The following is a 25,024-nucleotide window of genomic DNA, read 5'->3' on the forward strand; positions in this document are numbered from 1 at the left end:
TTGTAGACCTTCCTTTCTTCATCCGCTCCCATATTTGTGTAAGATCTAATTCCTGTTATGTATACCATGTTCCCATAGTACTTATAAGTGGCTCCATTCTTCTGACAGAAACTGGGTGGTACAGACCAAACTTCATAAAGTCCCTTTTAATTAAGCCATGAAATGGTTCTATAATTTATTTCATAGATTCAACCATTAACCTAAGAGTGATGATTAATGTTTTCATTTAACCCTCTCAACAAGTCTATGAAGTAGGTATTATTAATAGGCTCAATTTGCAGATGAAAGAACACATTTTAAGAATATTATCTAACTCAATTCACACAGCTTGTTGTGATCATAATTCAAATCTCATGTATCTCACTGCAGAATGTAAGTCCTTGGGGTGCACAGACATCTACGGACCCACAGTTGTGAATCAGATGATCTGTGAACACTTGGAAAGTGTATTTGCATTAAACAGCTTTCTAGGTAGAAACAGGCTGTTTTCAAAATGTTTATAAAGAATCCTATAACCACAAACATTAAAATTAATGCTTGAAAATCTACTGGCCATGTGTAACTGCTTAAATCTAAATCAAGTTTAAATTTAAGATTTAAAATTCAGTTTCTTAGTTACACTGATTGCATTTCAGGTAATCAGTAGCCACGTGTGGCGACCACAGTGGACAGTACAGATAGAGCTTCCTGTGATGATGAAAATATTTTCCACTATGCTACTTCAGAGGATAGTCAACATTTTAAGGAAGTGCAAAAGGAGAATTACTCTCTACATATTAAGGGAGCCAACTTTTTTTTTTACCATTCCCCTACTCTCCCTCAACTATTCCCAGAACACAAAACCCCCACTCAAGTAGAGCATTAAATTTAGAACATTAAATTCACCGAACAGCTTAGGAGAAGCACCATATTTTCCTTTATAAAGGTCAGTGGCTTTTGTACAGCATGATTGCATACAGAGTTGAAAAACAGATCCAATTCACCTACAGAGCCACATAAATATTTTAGGATGGTGTTTTATAAACTGTAAACTTTATTATAGGCTCTGGTTGCAGAGCAGGTGAAGTCTACATATCATCAAGCTCCACCACTCATGTCACTGCTTTAGTAGCCTGCCTCTGCACTCGTGCCGTATACTACCCCAGCAGACTGGATTAACAGCTCTCCTGGGCTCTCTCCTGCCTTCCAGGAGAAATACTGATTGAACCAGAAGCAAATTCCTCCTCCTTTGACTTATGTGCATAAGAGAAAAACCTAGGATTTACCAACAGCACAATAGACTACAAACAGAAAACCAATTGCCCTCTTCTGGGAAAGCACTAGAGTCTATCATCCTTTCAGGCCAGGTAGGTTTTGACTGGTGAACATAGACCTTTACAGCTGCAGCATACTTCTCCGCATTTTAAGGAGAAACACAACAGCATCCCCAATTAGGAACTAATTAGAAAAATCAGTAGTGGATCTAGAGTTTGGCAGCTATCCCTCATAACCTGAAAGCGGGCAAAACACTTCAGAGTCTCCTGTGTAAAGAACGGCTGGAGTGGTACCAACATCAGTTCTGACAAAAGGGAAAGTATAGTCAATTGCCTTCTTAGGAGCTGACTCCCTCAAAAAACAATGTAAGTGTAATTTTGGGGTCTGACGTTTTCTAGTAAGCTATTTTTTAATCTGGAAAGTATGTAGAACCAGGGTCTAAAAGTACTTGGATGCTTGTGAAACTTATGAGAAGTTTTATATTTAAAACTTTAATTTAATTAAAATATAAACTTATTGTATATATTTTTAGGAGTACCTTACTCTTTAGAAATATCTTACCAGTTATAAAGATGCACTTCGCAGAACTGATTTGCAATCGAAAGATGGTGGTGGTGATACTCCTTGCAACCCCATGGAATGTAGCCTGCCAGGCTCCTCTGTCCATGGGATTTTCCAGACAAGAATACTGGAATGGGTTGCCATTTCCTTCTCCAGGGGAGCTTCCAGACTCAGGGGTTGAACTTGAGTAATCTGCATTAGCAGGAGGATTCTTTACCCCTGGCCACCTGGGAAGCCCAGTTGAAGGATCCTTTCAAAGAATTAGATTTTCTCTGTTCAAGTTAAGTGTTTCTCAATCTGTGTTGGGAGGATCCTTTAGGATATACATTTAAAGATTCTTAAGAATTTCTGTCTTTAAAAATTCTTCTATACTTAGGTCTGAGAAAAATTTGCTTAGCTGGGAATTCATTAAGATGTGTTCTGATATAAAGTCTGTTTTCTTAAAGAAAATTAATTTAAGCTCTATTGTATATTAGAATCTAGTTGATTTACAATGTTGTGTTAGTTTCGGGTGTACAGAAGCATGATTGTTATGTGTATGTATATATATATATATATTTATATTTATATATATATATATATTCATTCTTTTTTCAGATTGTTTTCCCATATAGGTTATTACAAGATTTTGAATAGTTCCCTGTGCTATACAGTAGGTCCTTGTCAGTTATCTATTTTATATATAGTAATGTGGAGAAAGGGATGTCAGAGGATAAGATAGAGAGCATCACTGACTCAATGGACATGGATCTGAGCAAACTCTGGGAGACAGTGGAGGACAGAGGAGCCTGGTGTGCTGCAGTTCATGAGGTCACAAAGAGCCAGACACTACTTAGTAACTGAACAACAGCAACAACAACTGTGCATATGTCAATCCCAAACTCCTAATTTTTCTCACCCCTGATCTCATCTGGGGTGACGTGGAATGTACTATTTGTTGGCTACTTGCCTCAATAACTCAACACTGCAAATTAGGACAGTAAAACCTTTGTCACTAATCAGAGGATGTATAAAGTCTTCCCCAATCATGACATAAGGCAAATTAGGACTCAGCTAACCTATAGTGAGGAGGAAATGAGATGCTTCCTGGACGCAGTCTAGCACTGGGCCTGTGACAGCAGACCTTCAGATAAACGGTGGCTCCCCGTTCACCCTCCCCCTTTGGCAGCCTGTAATTCACCTGGCACATCTCCAGGGTGGTTCCCTCTCCCGGGCCACAGAAGTGAGGGCCTTCTGTCAAGCCACTTGCCTGTGTTTATGTCCACATGCTAAGGGCTAGATATAGTTCAATCTTAATATGAGGGTTCAAGACTTCACTCTTGCCTCACAGATTATTTGGAAGAGCAGTGTGCTGTTCAATCCCTGGTCAAGGAACTAAGATCTCACATGCAATGCAGCCAAATGAATAAATAAATAATATAGTCCAAGCTTTCTTCTGTATCATTTCCTTTCTGTTTAGGAATTCCCTTTAGTTATTCATTAGGGGTAAGATTGCTAACAATATATCTTCTTTGTTTTACATTATCTGAGGATATCCTTATTTTCCTTCATTCCTGAGATATATTTTCACCAAATACAGAATTCACAGGTGACAGGTCTTTTCTTTCAGCACTTTAGAAACATGTTAGGCTACTTCTTTGTGGCCTCCATGATTTCAGATAAGAATTGATATTCCTCTACAAGTGATGGGTTGTTATTTTTCTCTAGCTGCTTTCAAAACTTCTGTTATAAATTTTCATAAACTTAATCACAATGCAATCTGGCTTGTATTTCTTTGGATTATCATGTTTGAGGTTCACTCAGTTTCTTAAACCTGTCAGTTTATATACCTTATGCCAAATTTAGATTTACTGCCATTGTTTCTTGGGAAACACTTTGATACATTCTCCTTCTGAGATATCCAAAGATGAGAAAAATGAATGCTTTTGTTGTCTCAAGATCCTTGAGGTGCTGCTCATATATATTTCCAGTTGCTCTGTTGTTCAGATTGGATAAATTCTATCACCTGTCCTCAAGTTCACTGATCCTACCTTCTATCACCTTTATCTAATGCATTTTTATTATGGTGATTGATTACCTATGTTAGTCCTATAATTTCTATTTGGTTCTTTTTTTATAACTTCTATTTCTTTTATGAGATTTTTCTGTTTTTCATTGATTAAATGAGAGTCGGTAATTGATTGTTGAAGCAATTTATAACTTCTTTAAAATCCTTGTCAGGTAATTCTAACCCTGGTGTGCTTAGGCACTTAGTTGCTCAGTTGGGTCAGACTCTGTGACTCCATGGACTAGAGCCCACCAGCCTCTTCTCTCCATGGGATTTCCCAGACAAGAACTCTGGAGTGGGTTGCCACTTCCTTCTCCAACTCTAACCCTAAATCACATTAATGTTAGCATCTGTTGATTGCATTTTCTTGTTCATGTAGTGATTTTCCTAGTTCTGGATATAAGTGAGTTTTGAATGTATCCTGGTCATTTTTGGATATTATATAATGAGACTCCGGTGCCTATTTAGTCTTCTTTTTTAGTAGGTGGCTGTCTTATTGATGTGTAGTGCAAGTAGCAGAGGAACGTGTATGTTTGTCTTTCCACTGGGTCCTGCCAACATCACTCCAGCAAAAGTGGAGCGTTTGCTCTCGCAGTCTCACTGAAGAACGGTGGAGTGCAACTTCACCTCTCTCATCACCCCCTGGCAGCTGCCCAGTGAAAGCAGGGCACCCCAGAGTACCTCATTCTGCCTCACTGATGCCTTATTGATGCTGGATAGTGTTATGTCTCAACTCCCCATCCAGCCCCAGACACACCAGAAGAAGGGAGCAGAAGGGCTAGCTAGCCCTTGTTAATACCGCTTCCCTAAGATTCCTTGCTCCTGAGTGAGTGTGGGGATTCAGCCACCCGCTGGGCCTTGCTGACACAGTGCATGCTAACTCACTTCAGTGGTGTCTGACTCTGTGCAACCCTATGGACCGTAACCCTATGCAATCTCATGGCAGGTCCATGGGATTCTCCTTTGTCCATGGGATTCTCCAGGTAAGAACACTGGGTTGTCATGCCCTGCTCCAGGGGGTCTTCCCAACCCAGGGATAGAAATTCTGTCTCTTATGTCTCCTGCATTGGAAGGCAGGTTCTTTACCATTAGCACCACATGGGAAGCAGAGATAGTGGAGTGATTACTAGTCCTGAGTTTCCTTACCATGCTCAGTCTTGGTGCCAGATGGGAATGGATGCTGGTGACTGGTGAAACCTACTGGTGACTAGCCCCACCTTATCCCACCTGGTTAAGTCTGCTGACTCAGGGTGAAGGCTTGGTCAGCTACTGGACTCTACTAATACTGTCCTGATGAGAGAACCAGAATGCAGCCTGTTTCAGCCAGATAGGAAGTGAAAGATCTGACCGTGGTCAGCGGTGCCTGGGTGGGGCAGTCAGCACCTCCTGGTTCTCTGTCTGACAGGAACTGGAAGGTCTCTGCCCGCTAGTCCTGCTGGATGGGCAGAGGGGAATCAGAGCCTGCCACCTGCTTCCACGCTTCCATGCAGAGATTGGGGAGTGAAAGCCAAATCTCAGCTGTGTCTGCTGAAACTTCAGGGGCCATAGTGGTGAGTTTTTTTCAATCCCTATTTTGGATAGAGTAGGGTGTGACACTGATTTAAAAAATAGAGAAAAGAACAGACTTTCCATGGAGATTTTTTCATCTGTACCAGTTTTTAGATAAAGGCTTCTGCAGAACATTGCTGAAGATGTTTGTGAGGAAAGGAAACCTCAGACCTCAATATCATGTTGGTCCTCAAGTCCCAACACCCCTAGTCCATCTACTGTCTTCTTTCCAACTTTCAGAGTCTTCTTAGGCTTGTATGATGAATTATGCCCCCTAATTTTAGATATAAGAAAGATGACCTTAGAAGAATAAGGCTAGTCCATTTTAACAGGACTTTAGAGCAGGCAATGTCTGTTTGTTACTTTTGTTATTATTTTTATTCATTTGGTTGTACCATGCAGCTTGTGGGATCTTAATTCCTCTACCAGAGATGGTATTCATATTCTTTTCCAAAGTTGGTCAGCTTTCATACAAAGTAACCTAGTGTAGCTCAAAGATCCCACAAATGTGCCAAGTCTCAAGAAGGGTAACCAGCAAAAATTGATACTTCTTCCAATATCTTCATTAGAGGGACTTCTCTATTTAGTTGCCCAATTCCCCAAATTCTCATCCTTTTCGAGCGGAGCTCTCCTTTATCTAGCTAGATGCTTTGACATCAGGACAGAACCAGGAGAGCTTGATCCATAGTGTGGTGACCATGGAGCGTTCACAGTGGGCGGCTGTAGGGGACAAGAGGTGGCTCGTGCTCCATTTGTCACGTGTGTCTGCTTTCATATTCAAAAGCTCTCCTGCTTTCCTTCTGGCATTTTGGTGTGAAGAGCAGAGTCAGCAAGCTCCCTTAGTGAATATTTAAAAAGTTGTGCTGGTGCACTTGAGGGGGGGAGACATGGGAGCAAAAGGCAGGTAGTGACAATAAGAGGTAGAACCTCGCAGGGGAGGGAAGAGTCCAGATTGTGATGCGAGGAGCCACTGCCTGACACTCGGGCGTTTGTCTAGTAGGGGAAGGAAGCTATTCTTTGCTTCTCAGTCTTTTCCCAGATGCTTTAAAAACAAACAAAATGATACAGTGGTTGTCTTTTCTTTCTAAAGAGGGATTTCTTTTCTGATTGTGACAGACTGTGCTTACAGAACTCAAGAAAGAACAAGAAGGATTTCCCTGGCAGTCCAGTGGCCAAGACTCCATGCCGCCAATGCAGGAGGCGCAGGTTGGGTCCTTGGTCAGGGACCTGGATCCCACATGCGTGCATGCAAAGTCACTTCAGTTGTGTCCCACTCTTTGTGACACTACAGACTCTTCCAGGCTCCTGTCCATGGGATTCTCCAGGCGAGAATACTAGAATGGGTTGCCATTCTAGTATTCCTCCTCCAGGGGATCTTGCCAACCCAGGGATCAAACCTGTGTCTCCTGCATTGGCAAGTGGGTTCTTTACCACTGTGCCCCAACATGCTAGGGAAGCCCCAACATGCTGCTACTAAGACTTGTCACAGTCAAATAAATAAGCAAATAATAAACAGAGAGAGAGGAAAGAAGAAGATATCCATCCCAGGATAAATTGGAGCTCCTAAGCTCTCTTTCTGCCTCTTTCAACTTCGGGGGCTCCACTTACTCATCTAAGGTCGAATGTTTTTTACCATCCACTTATGTCCCTTAAAGCATTAAAACCAAATGCATAAGCCTCTAGACTCCAAACAGAAAACCAGTGAGCTGTCTGTAGTTAAAGAAGTGGTCCTTTAATGAGGGCATTTCTTGTTGAGGTAGGTGAGAGAAGTGATAGAGGGGTTATCTGAGTGTGCGGGGGATTTTCCCATGGCCTCTTAAGTCCTCACATGTTAGCATGACATCCACTCCACTGGTGCATCATTAGAATTTTTTTTCCTAAAAAAGAGTTGAGAGACTCTTAAGCTCTAGTTGCATAAACCCTAGAGAGAGTATCCTCTTCGGTGGTCTGTATACATGATAAATTCCAGATATTTATCCAGTATTTAAAGACGTGCTCAAATAAGTTCAATCTTTTTGTTCAAATTGATATCCTATACTGGCTTAGTTTATAAAAATATGATATAGTACATGCGATCATGCAGCTTATCATCAAGACTCTGAATCCTACCTACCTTGTAAGGCTCAGACCTGGATATATGCCTCCTTGACATTCTCCCTGACCACTTCAACCCTCAGGTACCTGACAAGGACCTCATTCCCTACAAGTCTTTCATCTATACATGCTTTGGCACATAGTATATGCTTTCTCAGGCTTCCCAGGTAGCACTAGTGGTAAAGAACTCACCTGCCAATACATGCGATTAAGACACTCAGATTCGATCCCTGGGTTGGGAAGATTTCCTGGATGAGGGCATGGCAACCCATTCCGACATTCTTGCCTGGAGAATCCTGTGGACAGAGGAGCCTGATGGGCTACAGTCTGTGGGGCTGCAAGGAGTTGGACATGACTGAAGCAACTTAGCATGCAAGCATATGCTTTCTCAAATTCTAGTTTTTAAGAATGTACTATATGCCTCATCTAAGGTTTATGCCCCTGGAAAACAGAAGATACACCTTACATGAACTTTGTTCTGACCATGTATTTATTGATGTGCTGGTCCAGTATGTCTCTGCTTGGACTGATTACATTCAGCCCAACTTTACAAAGGTATGGTATGTATCCAGTTAAAGAATGGAACTTCAGAGATGGACAAAAGAATATTCCTGCCCTGGTAAATACAACTTACTAGTCCAGAAAGAAACAAGAGCTATGTTTCCAGCAGCCAAAATCACTTCCAACAAAACACATTTGATTCTGAGGCCACTGGGCTGAGACTGTGCTTAATCATGTTTGCGACTTCATTGTTGGATACCAGACATATACCTCCAATGGCCTGAATGACATTTCTAATATAATAGTCATCTCATGCTAACCAGAGTCCACAGAGAACCATTGGTCTCCTTCACAGGAAACCTGCTCCTCCTGTTAGCAAATAAACCTTAGAAGCCACTTTTGCACTCGCATTATCAGACAGACACCTTGATTTTAGATCTGAAACTTGTGCCCACATCTCACCATCTCTCTTGCCATAGTGGAAGACAGCAACTATCTCTCTGTAATACCTGCAACGACCTCTGGGCTATTTACTGCTTCCACATTCACTTCATTTTTGTTCTGTTTTGTTCCACACAAAGCTTATTTCTAACCTCAGGGGTTTTGATTTTGCTATTTCCTTTGCCTGGATTTCTCTTCTTGAATAAGAATTTTGTCTTTTTTTTTTTTTTTCCAAACCACTAATCCCTAACATATAGGAGATTTGCTGGTGCAAAACAAAAAAAAATCAATACTTATTAAAGGAGTGGGCAGATTTTGGCGGTTGTTGTGAATCATATACAGACATGAATGGGTGACTCGAGCCCCTGATGTTTGTCTAGCTGAAAGCTGACATATTCTCTGACCTCACAAAGATTATGGCTTTAATACATGTGATTATAAGAACTATCTGTATAAAGAAATGAGTAATCCAGCATTAGATGGGTGATTGAAATAATATGTCCTCAGTAAGCTCCAGAAACCAATAGCAGGAAACAAGGATAGTTAAGCAGTGGTTTTCTTCTTCAATACCTGTTTTTATATGGATAGAAGCTTACTCTTAGCCAGATGGGATTTCCTTTAGCCCTTTAGGGCTGGAAAAGTTCCCAAGTGAGCAACTATCAATTTCATGATTTATCTTTACTGAGTAAATCCATCAGTAATTTTCTGGAACTTGTATCAGGTTGAAAAGAGGACTGGATGTACTCCTCTGATTGCATATCTCATTCTCATTTAAGCCTTTCCTGGATCCAAGACTTATTTTCATCTGAAAATTGGGGATATAGTAGTAACTACTCAAGGAGTGGTTGTGTAGGTTTAAAGAAGTAATGTACATAAATGAACTAAGACCCGGTCTGATACATAGTAAGTCCTCACTTTAGCTGTGGAATTCTTTATAAAGGAGAAGGAATCAAGTCCTTGAAAATCCAACGTCTTCTTGTTGGCACAGAGTGTAGATGACTCTGTTACAAAGTTTTTACCATTTTAACCAGGCATATATGAAGTACTTGAAAAATTTTGTGAAAAACTATGTTCAGGGTCAGAAAAAAAATCAGAAATCTTTTTATTTCGTATTGAAAAAATAATTCACATATTTAAATTGCCCAGATTGTAGCTAACTTTGGGGAGGATATCTGAACATTCCTTGGAGTAACTGAAGTAATGAGAACTTTTTGTGCAAAAAGACATAATTCAAAACCTAAAATTCATTCTAGCCAAGTTTAAATTTTATTTATAATCCACTTTAAAGAGTAAATTCAAGGCACATGCTGGGGAGTCTCCATCAAACATTAGAAAAAGGATTTTTGTGTCTGGTTTTGATCTTGACTGTGCCATGTCATTCAGTTTTCCATCTTTTAACCAGGCTCATGATAAGCACCCAAGAAATATCGTTTGAATAAATGTGTTCAGGAAAGATCATGTCAGCTCCATGTTTCCTCAGAGACATGTGTGGACAGTGGGCAAGACCTTAGTCCCTTGTGATGAAGGCCCTGGTGCCTTCCCTGATCACGTCGGTGGTCTTCACTTTTTTTCTGAAGCCCCCGCTTCCAAACAACCTGCCCGTTTCCAAGAGTTGGACCTCAGGCTGCTCCGCTCGAAGCTGCTGTTTTTCAAGCCTCCATCGCAGGCTTCTCACGGAAGAAAGACCGTTTCCGCTGTTCCCTGAGCCCATGGCGACTTCCTCCCTGCGCGCTCTCCGAGGCGGCTCTGCCTTCCGTCCGCCATGGCCCCCGCTAGCCACACGCAGAGCTCAGCTGCCGGCAGAGCGGCTGCGAGAGTGGCTGGCGCGGGCCCGACCGCCCCGCAGCGGCCGCACGCCTGGCGGGGCCTCGGCCGGCGCGCAGCGCTCAGCTCCTCCACCTGAGCCGACAGCGCCCTGAGCCGGAAGTGCTGCACGCCGCCCGTCGGAAGTGACGTTTCCACTTCTTCCTCTTGACTTCCTGGAATTCCCCAGACGACCTCCAACTCAGTTCTCGAAGTATGTTTTGAGGGTGGGCCTCTTAAAGCCAGCAATAAAAACTGACTGCCTGACCAGTAAACCTAGGCAGGAGGATTAACAGGCTTCTCCTTTGGTTTCTGCTCAACGTAATGTAAAACTGGGACTTGTCAGAGGAGCGAATGCAGACATGCTTTTGACTCTGAAACAGGTCTCACACTCCAAATGCATGTACCAACATTCAAACTGGGGATTGATAGCAGTCTACCATTGGGTTGGCCAAAAACTTTGTTTGGGTTTTTCCATAAGATGGCATGGAAAAGTCTGAACGAAATTTTTCTCCAACCCAGTACTCTGCCAGAGCTTTCATTAAAATTTTGTGGGGAATGAATCTAAATGTCTGTGTTTGCCTCTTCTTGTTTGTACGGGCTACTGAGTGACACGTTTAGCCTCTAAACTGTGATAAGGGTGATAAGATATCCGGTGAAACTTTCCTACCTGGGTCCAGGGTTCTGGAAGTCTGTAATCTCCACATAGTGTGTGTGAAGTGAGGAGACACATTCCTGAGTGGAAAGTGAACAGCAGGTGTGCAGTCTCCTTGTTTAAACACCTCCTGGTGTGGGTGAGCCGGGCCCTGCTCTGTTTCCAATGCTCTCTTCAAGTTACCATCAGGACCACGTCTGAGCTCAAGCACAGTCACACAAGATCTCCTCTCCCTGTTTCTCTCTCTCTCTCTCTTTTTTCCCTACCAGTTCCTCCCTCTGGCCTTGGGCCTAGAGCATGCTTTGGTGTATACTGCATCAATACAGATAACTGCATGTGTGCCAAGTTGCTTCAGTTGTGTCTGACTTTTTGCGACCCTAAGGACAGTAGCCTGCCAGGCTCCTCTGTCCATGGGATTCTCCAGGCAAGAACACTGGAATGGGTTGCCATGCCCTCCTCCATGGGATCTTTCCAACCCAGGGACTGAACTCGAGTCTCTTGCATCTCTTGCATTGGCAGGCAGGTTCTTTACCTTTACCACCACCTGGTAAGCCCAATACAGATATCTCTCTCTTATTAAACCTTGACTCCCAACCTTATGAAACACAACCAGTACATTCAGCACTGCTAAAACCATGCCCCTGAATTGCATTCAAGTTAGTTATGTCATCTTTTCTGTGGCTTTTTTGGTTCCTGGCCCCTCCATCTGCTCTGCCCCAAGCTCTGAGAAAGAGATCCCAACAGTCTGCATGGTTTAGGACACAGTGTGTGTGCTCAGTCATCTCCAGCTCTTTGCAACCCCATGGATTAGAGCCTGCCAGATTCCTCTGCCCATGGGATTTCCCAGGCAAGAATACCGGAGTGGGGTGCCACTGGACTGGGGTGCCATTTCCTACTCCAAGGCGTCTTCCCAACCCAAGGATGGAACCCACATCCCTGGCATCTCCAGAACTGGCAGGCAGATGCTTTACCTCTAGCACAACCTGGGAAGCCCTGGGACACAGTATCAAAAAGAGTAAATCTGGGAATTCAGTTCCATTGCTAAGAACCCAGGTTCCTGGCATGAGTGGCCCCAGAAGTGATGATAATAGTTCTGAGTAATCCTAAAGTAATTGAATTTTCCTGACTTCAGGGAAGGAGGAAGATTTTGTTTCCTTTGTTTGGCCAATGTGAGTCATATATACAAAACCAAGCTCTTTAAACAAAGGGAATGTGGTCAAAGCAAGCCCCCGGCATTTCATCCTGTGTCTTGCCCTCTGCTTGGTTCAGGAGGGAGTGCCAGTGAGGACAGGCTGCTGTCTGCCTGGGGCTCAGTGGAGTCCCACATTAGAGCAGAGAAACGCCTCTCCTCCCGGCTCTGTGACAGGTTCCCATCGTGGAAAAGGTAGAATTCATGTTAGAGTTGTTGGTTTTTTGTTTTTTTTTTTTCTTTTTGGTGGGGGGGTTCTGGTCACTGAATCCATCTGGTTAGAATAAAATCAGAGGAACAGAGAAAGAATGAGGAAAGAAGTTTGTGTTCTTTTTTTTTTTTTTTTCTTTCAATCAAGTGAAGAATTTTTAGCTCATTTGATTCCCATGGTTTCTAAACTGTTTTGAATGAAAACCAACCTTCCAGCTAAGTCTTATGGGTGCAATATCGATCAAATAAAAGTGGTTGTGAAACAGTTGGTTGGAGGCTGAGTGAAAGGAAGATGACGCATTTCCCACAGATTCCTTCTCCAGTGGATAAGTGGTGTGAGAGCCAGAGCAGCAGCAGGGCGGGGTGGTAGGAGGACTCGGCATCTGCAGGGTGTGGACTTCACAGCCGCCCACCAGCATGCCAGGGTGTGAGCGTGGAGGGTTTCTGATCAGGTCATTGCAAAATCCTGCAAAACTTGTCTCAGAGAGAGAAATAGAAGTATCTACTTCACAAAGGCTAGTTGTTAACATGATCTGTTTTTATTTTTACTTTTTAATGTCTTTCTCTTTCCCATTCTCTTTCTTTTTTCTTCCTTCTTTCTTTCCTTCCTTCCGTTTTCTTCCTTCCTTCCTTTCCTTCTTTCTCCTCCTTCCTTCCTTCTTTTCAGTAGAGATGTCTCCTAAAGTTTTATTCCTGATCCCACTGAAGTGTCTTCTGCATCATGGCAGGATACAAAACAGTAGCTGAAGAAAGAGTGAATGAAACCTTCTAGCACATCGCCATGAAGGAAGTCACGCTCCCCAGCCGCCTGTCGCTTCCATACTCAGGTCTGCAAATTCTGATTCGTTTATTCCAGGCTGAGCCTTCTGTGAGGGGTATGTTAGTTGGATAGGAGAAACCATCAGGCCAAATCTTGGAAGTATTCTGTGGTGCTGCTAATGAAGACAAGCCAAACACAAGCTCTGAAGCTTCATGCAAAATCGATCTGTCAGCTATTTTCCTTTGGACAGATAAGAATTCTAATTTGTCTTTCTGTCTAAGCAAATGGTGATTTGTCGTTCTAAATAAATTTAACTTTTAGCAACTGGTAAGCTTTATACTCATATACTCAAAGAAAATTTAATAATTTTGTTGAGAGATAATGTTTTTAAAAAACCAATCATCATCACTGCAAAGAAATGGTTTGGTTGTTTAAATAGAAATACATAGATTCTCTGTTTGAAAAATATAGGGTTTAGAATGGAAAACTGATTCTGGTTCTACATGTTTCTGGTATCATTGTCTCTTTGCCAAATTTGGTCTCTATTGTAAATGGCTGACTTTGGGAAATTTACACGAGTTGCGATGTCTCACGTCCCCATTTGTCAAAGGCGCTGATGATGTACCTGCCTCACTGGTTGTTAAAGGTATTAAGTGAGGCACGTGTGTGGAGCTCTTGTTACACCAGCCTGGTGATTTACGGGTTTAGATAAATCCAGAAAATATTACCTTTCCATATGACAGACACTATTCTGTGTGCCTCATAGAGACCAGCTCACGTGATCATCCTAACAAGCCTGTGTATGTTCAGTGCAGGCGCTCAGTCGTGTCCGACTCTCTGCGACCCCATGAACCGCAGCACGCCAGGCCTCCATGTCCATCACCAACTCCCGGAGTTCACCCAAACTCATGTCCATTGAGTCGGTGATGCCATCCCACCATCTCATCCTCTGTAGTCCCCTTCTCCTCCTGCCCTCAATCTCTCCCAGCATCAGGGTCTTTTCCAGTGAGTCAGCTCTTTGCATCAGGTGGCCAAAGTATTGGAGTTCCAGCTTCAGCATCAGTCCTTCCAATGAATATTCAGGACTGATTTCCTTTAGGATGGACTGGTTGGACCTCCTTGAAGTCCAAGGACTCTCAAGAGTCTTTTCCAACACCGCAGTTCAAAAGCATCATCTATTTTTCAGATGAAGAAAAAGACAAACACGGAGGCCAAGTAAACTGCATAAGCTCACTCAGTTGGCAAATGTCAGTGCCAGGGTTCAAACCTAGGTAGACTGATTCCAAGGTCAGGAAGCGCTCTGCTACTTTACTTGCCTCTTCTCTTGCCCTCATTTTTTTTTTTTTTTTTTAATTTACATTACTACTAGCCTGAGCTTTCTTAAAAGTAACATTACCCCACTGGTCATATTGCTTGAATATAGTTGAAAAGATTCTTCACTATTTCCCCCATGTCTAACTATCCTCTCCCATTTGCCAAAGCTCTGGCCTTGTGTTTTATAATCCTGTGCAAACATATGCCTCTATGCTTTCCCCAACATTCAGCATGAAATGTATTTGGACGACATCTATACTCTGTCTGGAATATGCTTCACCTACCCTGCTTCTTATCTTTCTTACCATTGAAATTTGATTTAGTCTTCAAAACTTAGGTCAATTTTTGCCTTTTTCAGGAAACTTTCTCTTCTCAAAACGTTAATTATCACGTTCCTTGTACTCTTTGTGGCAGATTGCATGTCCCAAAGGTGACTGTAACGGCATCCACCACCATGTGTGATCTTACGTTTGCACATTGCTGTTGGAGTCCCCCACCAAGGGCAGCATCTAGCTCTCCATGTCCTTGAACCTGGACAGGCCACTAGCCCAAGACAGAAATGAGGCATAATTCCTATGGACACAACCCTAAGTGGCCTGGAAATTCAACTTCCTCCCTCTTCTTCTGGCAGAATCAACCCCCAGGTAAACTCCAGGCTATGCGAATGGACAGAAGTATAGCCAAGAAGGGCACTAGGTGCCAGGTATTGAGTGAAAAATCCAGGCACTGCTTTGACATATAGCCTCGTTGAGTCATCAGATGACTCCAACTGCACCCATTATCTGACTGTAATCAAATTTTAGACTCCAAGCAAGAATGACCCACTGAGCCCAGTCAATCCACAAACTGTGAGAGAGACCATGGGGAACTGTTTAAAGCCACTCAGTTTTGAGGAGGTCTGTTACGTTGCAATAAATAACTAAATACAATTTATCTGATTTCAAAGGCTCTTTATTCTTACATGCTAAACTCCATCTCCTGTATTTATTTCTTTTTATGATTGTCTACTTTACTAGACTATGAACATCTTGAAGACTGGGGTCCTGCTTTATAGGTGTTTGTAACATCAGTGTTTGAATTATAGACTTTAAATAGGTATTTGTTGAATTTAAGTCTATGTACAGTGTGAATTTGTTTGTTTATATTTATCAAATTGGGTGAGAAGAAAAAAAGAAAACTTTATCAAAAGATTTAAGCTGCCACATAGGCTGTCATTTTTTGAGTGTCCTGTTCCCTCCCGCAGCTCCTCTAACCACACCAAAGGGAATGGGACAATGAGAAGACAGGATCTGACTTACGTATCAAGACAAATTCAAAGCAGAGTGAATTCTTCAGGGAGCAAAGATTGCTGTCAGTGCTGAAAAAGATATGGAAAGCCACACTTGAGTTTGCTATTATCAGTTGCCTCCAGGGAGGGGATGGAAATCAGCTGCAGGAGGAACACAGGAAGGAGTGGAATGTTTGCCTTCTCCTAGGTCTACTGCTGCTGCTGCTAAGTTGATTCAGTCATGTCTGACTCTGTGTGACCCCATAGACGGCAGCCCACCAGGCTCCTCCGTCCATGGGATTCTCCAGGCAAGAACACTGGAGTGGGGTGCCATCTCCTAGGTCTACTTCCTTCATATTTCAGTTAGTGTGTGTGTGTGTGTTTAATAAGCATATTTTACTAATACAGTTACACAAAGATTTAAAAATGAAGAAAACCTGGAGATAAGAATAATCAAGGAGTGACTGCACACCCCATGTTAATAGAGGCATTGGATCTGATGATGAGTTTTCAGTTAGACATTTGGGCTTCAGTGTCAAGTGGATCTGAACTGGAATCCTGACTCCCCTTTGGAGGACTTGGGCCAGGCCCTTCTCCCCAAGCTTCACTTCACTCATCTAAACAACAGGCAAAGAAACAAACTCCTAAACTGATAGATAAATCAAGAGATAGTACCTTCACAGCATGCAGCACAGCACTTGGTATGTACTGAGTGTTCAGTCATTGGCGTGAAGTAAGTATCTACTGGGTACATACCGAACAGCAGCTAGGTCTATGAGTTGGCTTCCCTGCCCTGGCTGGGCACAGGACAGGACCAGGGCCTGCAGAACTCAGTGTTTGGGGACTGAAATTGACAAGAGTGTGCACCGAGCAGGCTAGTTGTGTGAGGTCACCAGTACTGTTCTGCAAATGGATGCCGAAAACTTGGCCTGCGTGCTCCAGTGCCAGATTAAATCTCAGAGACAGACTTTTGGGCAAAGTAGAAAAAAAGGGCTTTATTGTTTTGCCAGACAAAGGGGGACACAGTGGGCTAATGCCTCTCAGAACTATGTGTCCCAACCAGGAAGGAATTGGTGAAGAGTTTTGTGGTGCAATGCAGAAGATCCGGGTTCAGGCCCCGTGTTGGGAAGATCCCCTGGAGAATGGAATGACTACTTGTTCCAGTATTCTTGCCCAGAGAATCCCATGGACAGAGGAGCTTGGTGGGCTACAGTCCACGGGGTCACAGAGTCAGACACGACTTAGGGACCAGCACTTTCACTTCGGATAGCAGTGGTTCAACAGCAGGGCTGCTGCTAAGGATCAGGGTGAGTGCAGGGTCTGCACTCCTTTCAGCTGGCCTGAGATGGTCTCCTGGTGAGCTGATATGGTTTCTTTAAGCTGCCTCAGGTGGTCTCTTGATGGTCTTCTCTAGTTATCCAGCTGTGATCGTCTCTGGAGTGAAGAATGCTGACACCTCCCTTCGCTGTGGGTCTTAGTTCTGCAGAAGAACTCAGGGGTGTCGCTATGCACGTCCCTTAGGCAGAACAAGGACCTGCCCCAGGGTGCACTATTGTTCCTTGTCTGCTTCTCTCTTGTTTCTGCACCCCGTCCCTGGCCTGATCCACAATCTTGTTTGAAGGCTTCTGTCCCTAGGATCCCCCCAGGATCCTGCTCAGCTTCCAGATGGGAGAAAGTCACAGGCTGTGCTCTCTGTTTAAGCACCACTGCAAGCAAGGCTGTTCCATGGGCTACACGGCTTCCCATGCTAAGGGTCACTGCCTGGGCAGCCCGGAGGCTGTAGTCAGCAATAAGTGGGTTACAAATTAGTTTCCCACCCCGCTGCAGAAGGAGCAGGGCTCCAAAACCAGTAATGCTCTTTGTGATTTTGACTCAAGTCCACCTATGACCCCATTCCCTGGCTGGATAAGGCCACTGGCTCTGCTCAGATGTGACCAGCTCTGCCTGCCCACCTCTTGGGTCTAGAGTTGCTCGGTTGTGCCACTTCCAAGTGTTCTTGCCAGCCCTTCCTGCCAGATGGGGCTGGGGGCCAGGCCCCACAGCAACAGGGCTGCAACTCAGGTTCCTGCCTGGGAGAACTGGAAGGGCCCACTTCGGGCAGTTCCTCAATCTTCCTGAGTAAAATTTCCTGTCTGGAGGGACTGGGAGCCACACTCCATAGCAGGCAGGGTTGGGACTCAGACCTTCTGCCTGAAGTATGCAAAGACCAGGCTCCAGGCTGGGCAAAATCCCTTATCTGGTGACCTGAGTTAGGAAGCCCTATCTCCCACTGGACTCCCTCGTTAGACTGGGCCACTGGGTTGGTTCTACAGATGAGCAGAGCTGCAGGTCGGGACTCCTACCTGAGCTCTGGAGGTAGGAATCCTGTCTGCCAAGGGCAGTGTTGGAAGTCCTCCCCTCTTCTCTGTCAGTCAGTTTCCTAGGGATTCAGCACCGCTGCTCTCCTGATTTCCCTGTGAAAACAAACCAGGGTAGGAGCTCCCACAAACCAGCCCTCAGTGCTGGGGGACTGGGTGCTAACCAGCCCTCAGTGCTGGGGGACTGGGTGGTAACCAGCCTGCAGGGGACTGGGTGCTAATGAGCCCTCAGTGCTGGGGGACTGGGTGCTAACCAGCCCACAGTGTGGGGGGATTGGATGTCACCCTGGGTTCTCCTTTCCCACTGGAGGTGAAACTGTGTGATTCAAATTGGGACTTGAACCCAAGTGCTGGGACTCAAACAGCCAAAACTCAGATTGGGACTTGAACCCATGGTCCTTTAACTGAGATTCCACCTAATCTTGGGACGTAATGACGCTGAGATTCTTGATGTTTCCTTGCAGAAAGAATCCAGTGAGAGACAAAGAGATAGGTGAGAAGTGGATTTGCTTAGAGAGCAGCACACTGCACAGAATGTGGGCCTTCTTAGAGGGCTGGAATAGCCCCAGGGTATGCCTTGTCTGTTTTCCTAGGGTAGGTAATTTCACAGACTAAGGATTGGAGGAAATATTCCAGCTATTTGGGGGAAGGGGTGAGGATTTCCAGGAATTGGGTCAACACCCACTTTTGACCTTCAAGGCTGACCTCGGGACTGTCATGGATGTGTCACGTGACTTGCTGCTGTGTTAAAACCAGCAAACGCTGAGACTCAGAGTCTAGTGGAAGTCAGCTGTCTGTCATCTTGGATCTATTTGGTTCTAATCAGTTCACGTCGTGTCCTCAGGCTATGTTATTCTTAGGTTCCCTGCCCACTTCCCTTCTGTTTCAGAGGAACTGGAGGCTCAGGGAACCCTCCAGGTATGATGCTGGGGCAGCCTGGGGCAGGGCAGCACAGTTGGAAATAGCCATTTCTCTTACTGTCTCGGTCTGTCTTGGTCTGTGTGGTGTAAGGGGGTGGTGCAGCCTCACTCCCTCCTCTTATCCACAGAGTATCATCTTATCCATGAACTGTTGTTAGCTGTTGTTCTTGTAAAAGGGATGCTAACAAGGAAAACCCCAGTTGCCATGTGGATGACATCATTCTCTGCCTTTAATATTCCATGAACACTGCCCCAGGCTAATCCAGTTCTGTTCCCACTGGTCCCTGATGAAGAACCAGCACTGTGCTCCAATGTTTACCATCAATTTTTATCACTTCTACCTGTCACTTATATTCCTTAGGAGCAGGTCTCTAGATAACTTTAACTCAGACCAATTCCTCCCCAGATCTGCCCTGGTAAGATCAGTCTCTCTGAGACTGGCCCAAACCCTGATCCAGCCTTCACATGTTGGCTAGTGATGTGATCTGCAACGAGCACACCTTACCCCTCTCTTTGGAAGTTCTTAGCTTGCCTGTGGTTTGAACTCAGTTCGGTGATCATCTCCTCATTGTATCCTCTCTTATCTCCTTTAACTCCTCAGGTATTCTAGGATTCACAGCCTGCAGTGATTGATGGTAAGCCTACTAGTTTTCACTGAATAATATAGAATTTTGTATACAGAGACAATACAGGCTTGTTAATTATTTTATGTGTAAATCTTGACTTTCCAACTGCCAGGTTGCTATTTGCATCTTTTGCTACTTTTAAAAAACATTGTACCAAGAGTTGTGCTAAATGCATAAAAGGTATTCAACTTGCTTGGATTGCTTAAAACAAAACAATGGCTATATCTGTTATGTTTCAAGAAAAGGCCTAGTGTATCAGATTATTTGAGGACAAATGTGGAGTTGAGGACAAATGGGAGTTGTTGGGGAGAGAAATTCACAAACAAAGTATACTTACAGACAGCCAATCTGCTCTTTCCATTACCGTTTTCAGAATGGATAGGTAACACATTCATGAAATCAGTGTCCCAGATTTAGGGATTTTAGTGGTTCCCCTGCTTAAAGTTTTATTCAAAGAACTCTAAATACAAACAAGCCCAACTCTCTGCCAATGAGATGCCCACGTGGGGTTCACTTATTGTTTGAGACGTTGAGTCATATGTGTTTGGTGCAAGATGGAATTTCACATGTCAAAGCATATGCCTGCCACTGAAGCCAAATGCAGATAACATATGCTTGGAAATGAAATATCTGTGAGTCTTTTTGCTTATCAAAAATTAATGAACACAACTGTGTGCTTGTACTATTTTGGGTCTATAAACAGATGAGTAGGGTTAATTGTAGAAACCGTTCCTGCAAAGCAGTCAAGCGTAGCTGTTGTAAGCTGTGATGCTTTCTGTCTGCACTCCTCTCTGAAGCACACACCCACTCACCCCTGCGACACGGCAGCACATATTTGCTGGGGGTGGGGGTGAGTGCTGGAAGCCCTACTAATAGATCCTTTAGCTCAGAGTTTCTTTTTTCCACAGTACAGGAGGGTAATAATTTAAAGCTTACTTCTGGAAATACTCATATTTCCGCCAAATAAAGCCTGTGTGTAAATTTGAAACAGAAGCCATGAAAAATGCACTCTATGTATATTTAGGCAAAGCTGCCATTTTTATAAAGTACATTCACTCGCATGGCCTTGTATAGCTTTAGAGCACTCAGGTGGCAGGTATTTTCATCTTTATTTTATGGGTGAAGAAATTGATGTTCCACTGGGTAATGTCACTTTCGCAGCTGGTTTTGATGGAGCCAGGCCTTGAACCCTTATCTGCTACCTCCACCTCCAGGGCAGTTTCTGCTGTGTGCAGCTGTTCAGCCTCCTTTGAGAGTGATGGTGTATTAGAAACTGATGTGAAGATTAGACATTTGGCTGTGGGGGAGAGCTGAGATGGTTGCATCGGACCTGATAGCAATTAGACTAGCCAGTTGTGGATTCAGGAGAATGCCTGCTGTCAGGAGAGTTGGCTACCCCATCAGAACATTCAGTGCTGTCTCTGGTCCTGGGCAAACCAGCAATATAACCAAACACCTTCTAAAAGGGAATAATGTTTCCTTTCTGAAACCTAAGTGCTCAATCTAAGTGCACAGCACTCTTCACATCTGATATGCAGTGTGGCTTCTCCCTGAACCTCTATATTTAATCACTGTTCAAATCCTGGCAACTCTGTTTTCATAATATTCTTTATACCCCATGCTCTATCCCACCTACAGAGCCCTGATTCAGACACCCATCCCCACTTCCCAGGAATCCTGGTGAAGTCCTCCAATTGATTGTGCTTTCTTTCTCTTCTTTCTCAATTCTGCCTTCAATACAGCCTACAAATCCCATTTGTTCACAAGAGTCTTCTGAGCATAGAGTATTATATATTATTTAAATATGAGTACAGGAATAATCATCATTTTTCTGACTTACCTCTGTGTCTTTTGATGCAAGATTGTATCATGTACATATTACATTTTTTTGGTCCTAACTCTTTAAGCCAGGTACCATGTAAGCTGTAATACATAAAGAGGGCTTATAATGCTATTGGCTGTTTCAACATTAGTCTAACAGAGCACTGTCTAAGCCACATGGGTAATTTTAACTGTTCTGATAACTACCTTCAGCAAAATTTAAAATAAATAAATTCATTTTAACAGTACTTTTATTGACCCTTTATATATCTATGTCAACATATAATCCACAGAAAAATATTAATGAGATATTTCCTTTGTTATTACTAAGTATCTAAAATCCAGTGCTTCTTTTTTTTTTCACACTTACAACACATACCAACTTAGACTAACTACAATTCAAGTGACCAATAGCTACACACGGCTATGGCCATCGCATCTGATAACACAAGGCTAGGACTCTGTTCTACTTGCTTTCTCTTACCTCTTTCTTGACCAGATTTATAGGAAATAGCTATCCTTGTTTTCTGGAATGAATCATCATTCAACATCTGCAGTCAGCGTCTCGTTTTCATACTGAAATGATTCTTGCCAAAGTCCCCAGCAAGTTCCTTGTTACCACCTACAGTAGCAGCCTTATCCCTTCAGAAGTAGCTCTGAACCAGCCAAGGGCCAACCGGAAACACGAGAGCCACACTAGGTGCTTCAAACGGAGGGGATTCAGTACAAGCTAACCATTGCAAAAGTGGGAGAATTAGCATGACCTCAAATCTGCTTGGAGTATTACTTTTAAAAGGGGGACTAGAATGGCACAAGGTGAAGTTAGGAAATTATTCACAGACAGGTGATGGAGAGGCTGTGGGTGTCTGAAGAGGTAAGGGAGCAAGAACAGGAGGCACGTTAGCATAGGACACAACTCCAGAAACTTTACCCATCCTGAGAGGAGCGTAATAAACAGGAAGTAGTTCAGGGGCCCACTGGCAGCTGACACCGGTAGCTGTGAGTGCTGCTGCCGGTAGAATCGCTGTCTGGGAGGGACTCCCTGCTGGTCCAGCAGTGAAGACTGTGCTTCCCCTGCAGGGGTGAGGGACCGATCCTTGGTGGGGGAACTAAGATGCCCGCTGCTGCTGCTAAGTCGCTTCAGTCATATCTGACTCGGTGCAATCCCATAGACAGCAGCCCACCAGGCTCCCCCGCCGCTGGGATTCTCCAGGCAAGAACACTGGAGTGGGTTGCCATTTCCTTCTCCAATGCAAGAAAATGAAAAGTGAAAGTGAAGTCGCTCAGTCATGTCCAACCCTCAGCGACCCCATGGACTGCAACCTACCAGGCTCCTCCTTCCATGGGATTTTCCAGGCAAGAGTACTGGAGTGGGGTGCCATTGCCTTCTCCGCCTGGAGCAGTCAAAAAAAAAGTCACTGCCTGGGAATCTTCGGCATTGGGAGAACCCCCACGCCCCGCAGACAGGCATGTTGCTACTGGTGGAGACAGGAGGAGAGATGGAAGAGCAATAGCTTATCCCTTCGTCACACCTTCCAGTTTCCAGTGAGCATCTCTCCTTGCTCAAATCAAGGTGGAAGCCAGTCTGGGGAGGTAGCTTTGCATGCTCCCCTTCCCTACAGTGCACAGCTGAGCACAGCCCAGGAAAGAGCTGAGTGCAAAGAGGTGAAGGGCAAGCTGAACCTTCTAGCAACATTCAATGCAGAAACGTTTTCTCCATCTTTGACCACTCACGCTTCATCTCCTTACTAGGCTATTCTTCCTCTTAAATGTTATTAAATACTAATACTTCTCAAAGCCCTTGCTCAGTCCCTTCCCCCTTCGAGGTCCATGATCATCCTTGTGGATGATTTCATACTCTCCCTGGATCTCCCTGTCATCAATTATTATCTTTATAACAATGATTCTCAAATATCACTTCCTCTGTCTTTCCTAAACTTTGGAACCAAACCAAACAAACTGCCCAGTGGAGAAATTTAGGTGGATATATCACATGCACATGAAATTCAGAATTCTGAACACAGAAGCCATCCTATCCCCTTCCATAACTCTCTTCATCCCCAACTCTTATTCCAGCTTGACGAATGAGTGGCACCATAATCCAGGAAGAAACTCACTAGAGCTCCCTTTTATCCCAGAATTCAGGCAGCAAGTCATGTCCACTCTGCTTACTAAGAAACTCTCAAAACTGCCTCTTTCCGGAAACCGCAGATGTCTTCCTGCTGCAAATTTTCATCATCTCATGTTTGGGCTCTCGCCGCAGGCTCTGAGCAGCCTCCTCACTGGGCTCATTGTCTTTTCGTCACCTCATGTTTGGGCTCTCGCCGCAGGCTCTGAGCAGCCTCCTCACTGGGCTCATTGTCTTTTCTGTGCTGCGGTTGCAATGATCGCCTTAACATGCAAATCCAATCACATAATTTTTCTTCCTACAGCCCCTGCTGGACCCTGTACGATTTTCTCTGCTTACATTTACAGGCCTATTTCTTATCATTTCCTTCCCCCTTTGGAGGTCACCATTTCTGTAAAACCAAATTAATTCCATTTCCTGTTTCCTCTTTGCTCTTGACCTCAGTTCTTGCTGTTTGTTTTGAGGGGCACAATCCTTGTTTGCTTCACTGCTCACTCTGCTCTTTACCTGAATATTCCTACTCACACTACAGATCTCAGAAATGCTCCTTCATCCAAGACAACATCCTTGACTTCTGGTACCCATACATTTCAATCTATCATCATAAGAGAAGTTTTCTCTATCTTACTGCTCCCATCATCCCACTCAAAAATGTAAGCTCTTGTCAGTTTTCATCCTCAGCACAGTATTTGCCCATAATAGGTGTTCAATAAGTATTTTTGAATAAATAAATGGTTGAATGGAGATGTGGCTAGATGACACATGGGTGACTTCTGTAACATCCTTTAATGTTTTTGTTCTTTTCACTCCAACACATTGCTTCAACATGGATTGCTTATTATATTTTAGTCCACCTTATATTCTTGGATATAACACAAGGATTGTAAAAAAAAAAAAAAAAAAGCATGTTCAATTCACGTTATTTTCGGCATTCCTCTTCTGAGTAATCATGTAGAGAATATAAAAGGCCAATAGGGGGATTCATAACTTTCTGCATAATTGTGTCTCCCGATGTGAGGTTCGTGGCTTCATTAATATTGCAGATGATTAAAAGGAGATTTTATTCACGTTTGCAGTTGTCTTAGCACACCGAACTTGGCGGCCCACCACTGTTGGTGAATAAAATAATAAGTTAATGCATGATGAATGAAAAATGCATGTTCTAAGAAATAAGACTCAGTGTAAATTTCATTCAGTAATCATGTTTTAAAGGAAAGAGGATCAATTTCAACCTGATAAAGCAGGTCATTGGGTTTGGAAGTTATTGCAATTGCTCCCTGAGAGTGCAAGAGCTCTAGGTTTATGCAATTGCCCTGAAAAACCAACAACTCCTTGCAAATGTTGATGAATTCATCAAATTCTTGCTTCTCACAGTTTGAGTGCTTAAACCAAGCAATTAAATCAACAAGGAAAATATACTCTCTGTAAGACTTCTCTTTCTAATATTTTTTCTATGTTTTCCAACTTGATGTAAAAAGTTAAGACACAGACATTTCTTAAGATGCCTTTCTTCCTACGAAAGCATAAA

At 43.6% G+C, this 25,024-nt stretch overlaps 1 long non-coding RNA gene across 1 annotated transcript in view; it reads right to left on the reverse strand.

Moving 5' to 3' along the window:
- The window catches only part of LOC129642920 (uncharacterized), a 42,023-nt gene extending 18,377 nt beyond the window's left edge, over positions 1 to 23,646 (reverse strand). The window contains exons 1-2 of the long non-coding RNA XR_008709927.1: positions 23,486 to 23,646; positions 7,697 to 7,839 (exon numbers count right to left, since the gene is read on the reverse strand). This is a non-coding gene — a long non-coding RNA (uncharacterized LOC129642920). The remainder of the gene's footprint in view (positions 1 to 7,696; positions 7,840 to 23,485) is intronic.
- Between the last annotated feature and the right edge of the window lie 1,378 nt (positions 23,647 to 25,024).

Source organism: Bubalus kerabau, chromosome 2 (genome assembly GCF_029407905.1).
Source record: "Bubalus kerabau isolate K-KA32 ecotype Philippines breed swamp buffalo chromosome 2, PCC_UOA_SB_1v2, whole genome shotgun sequence".
NCBI classification, from domain to species: Eukaryota; Metazoa; Chordata; class Mammalia; order Artiodactyla; family Bovidae; genus Bubalus; species Bubalus kerabau.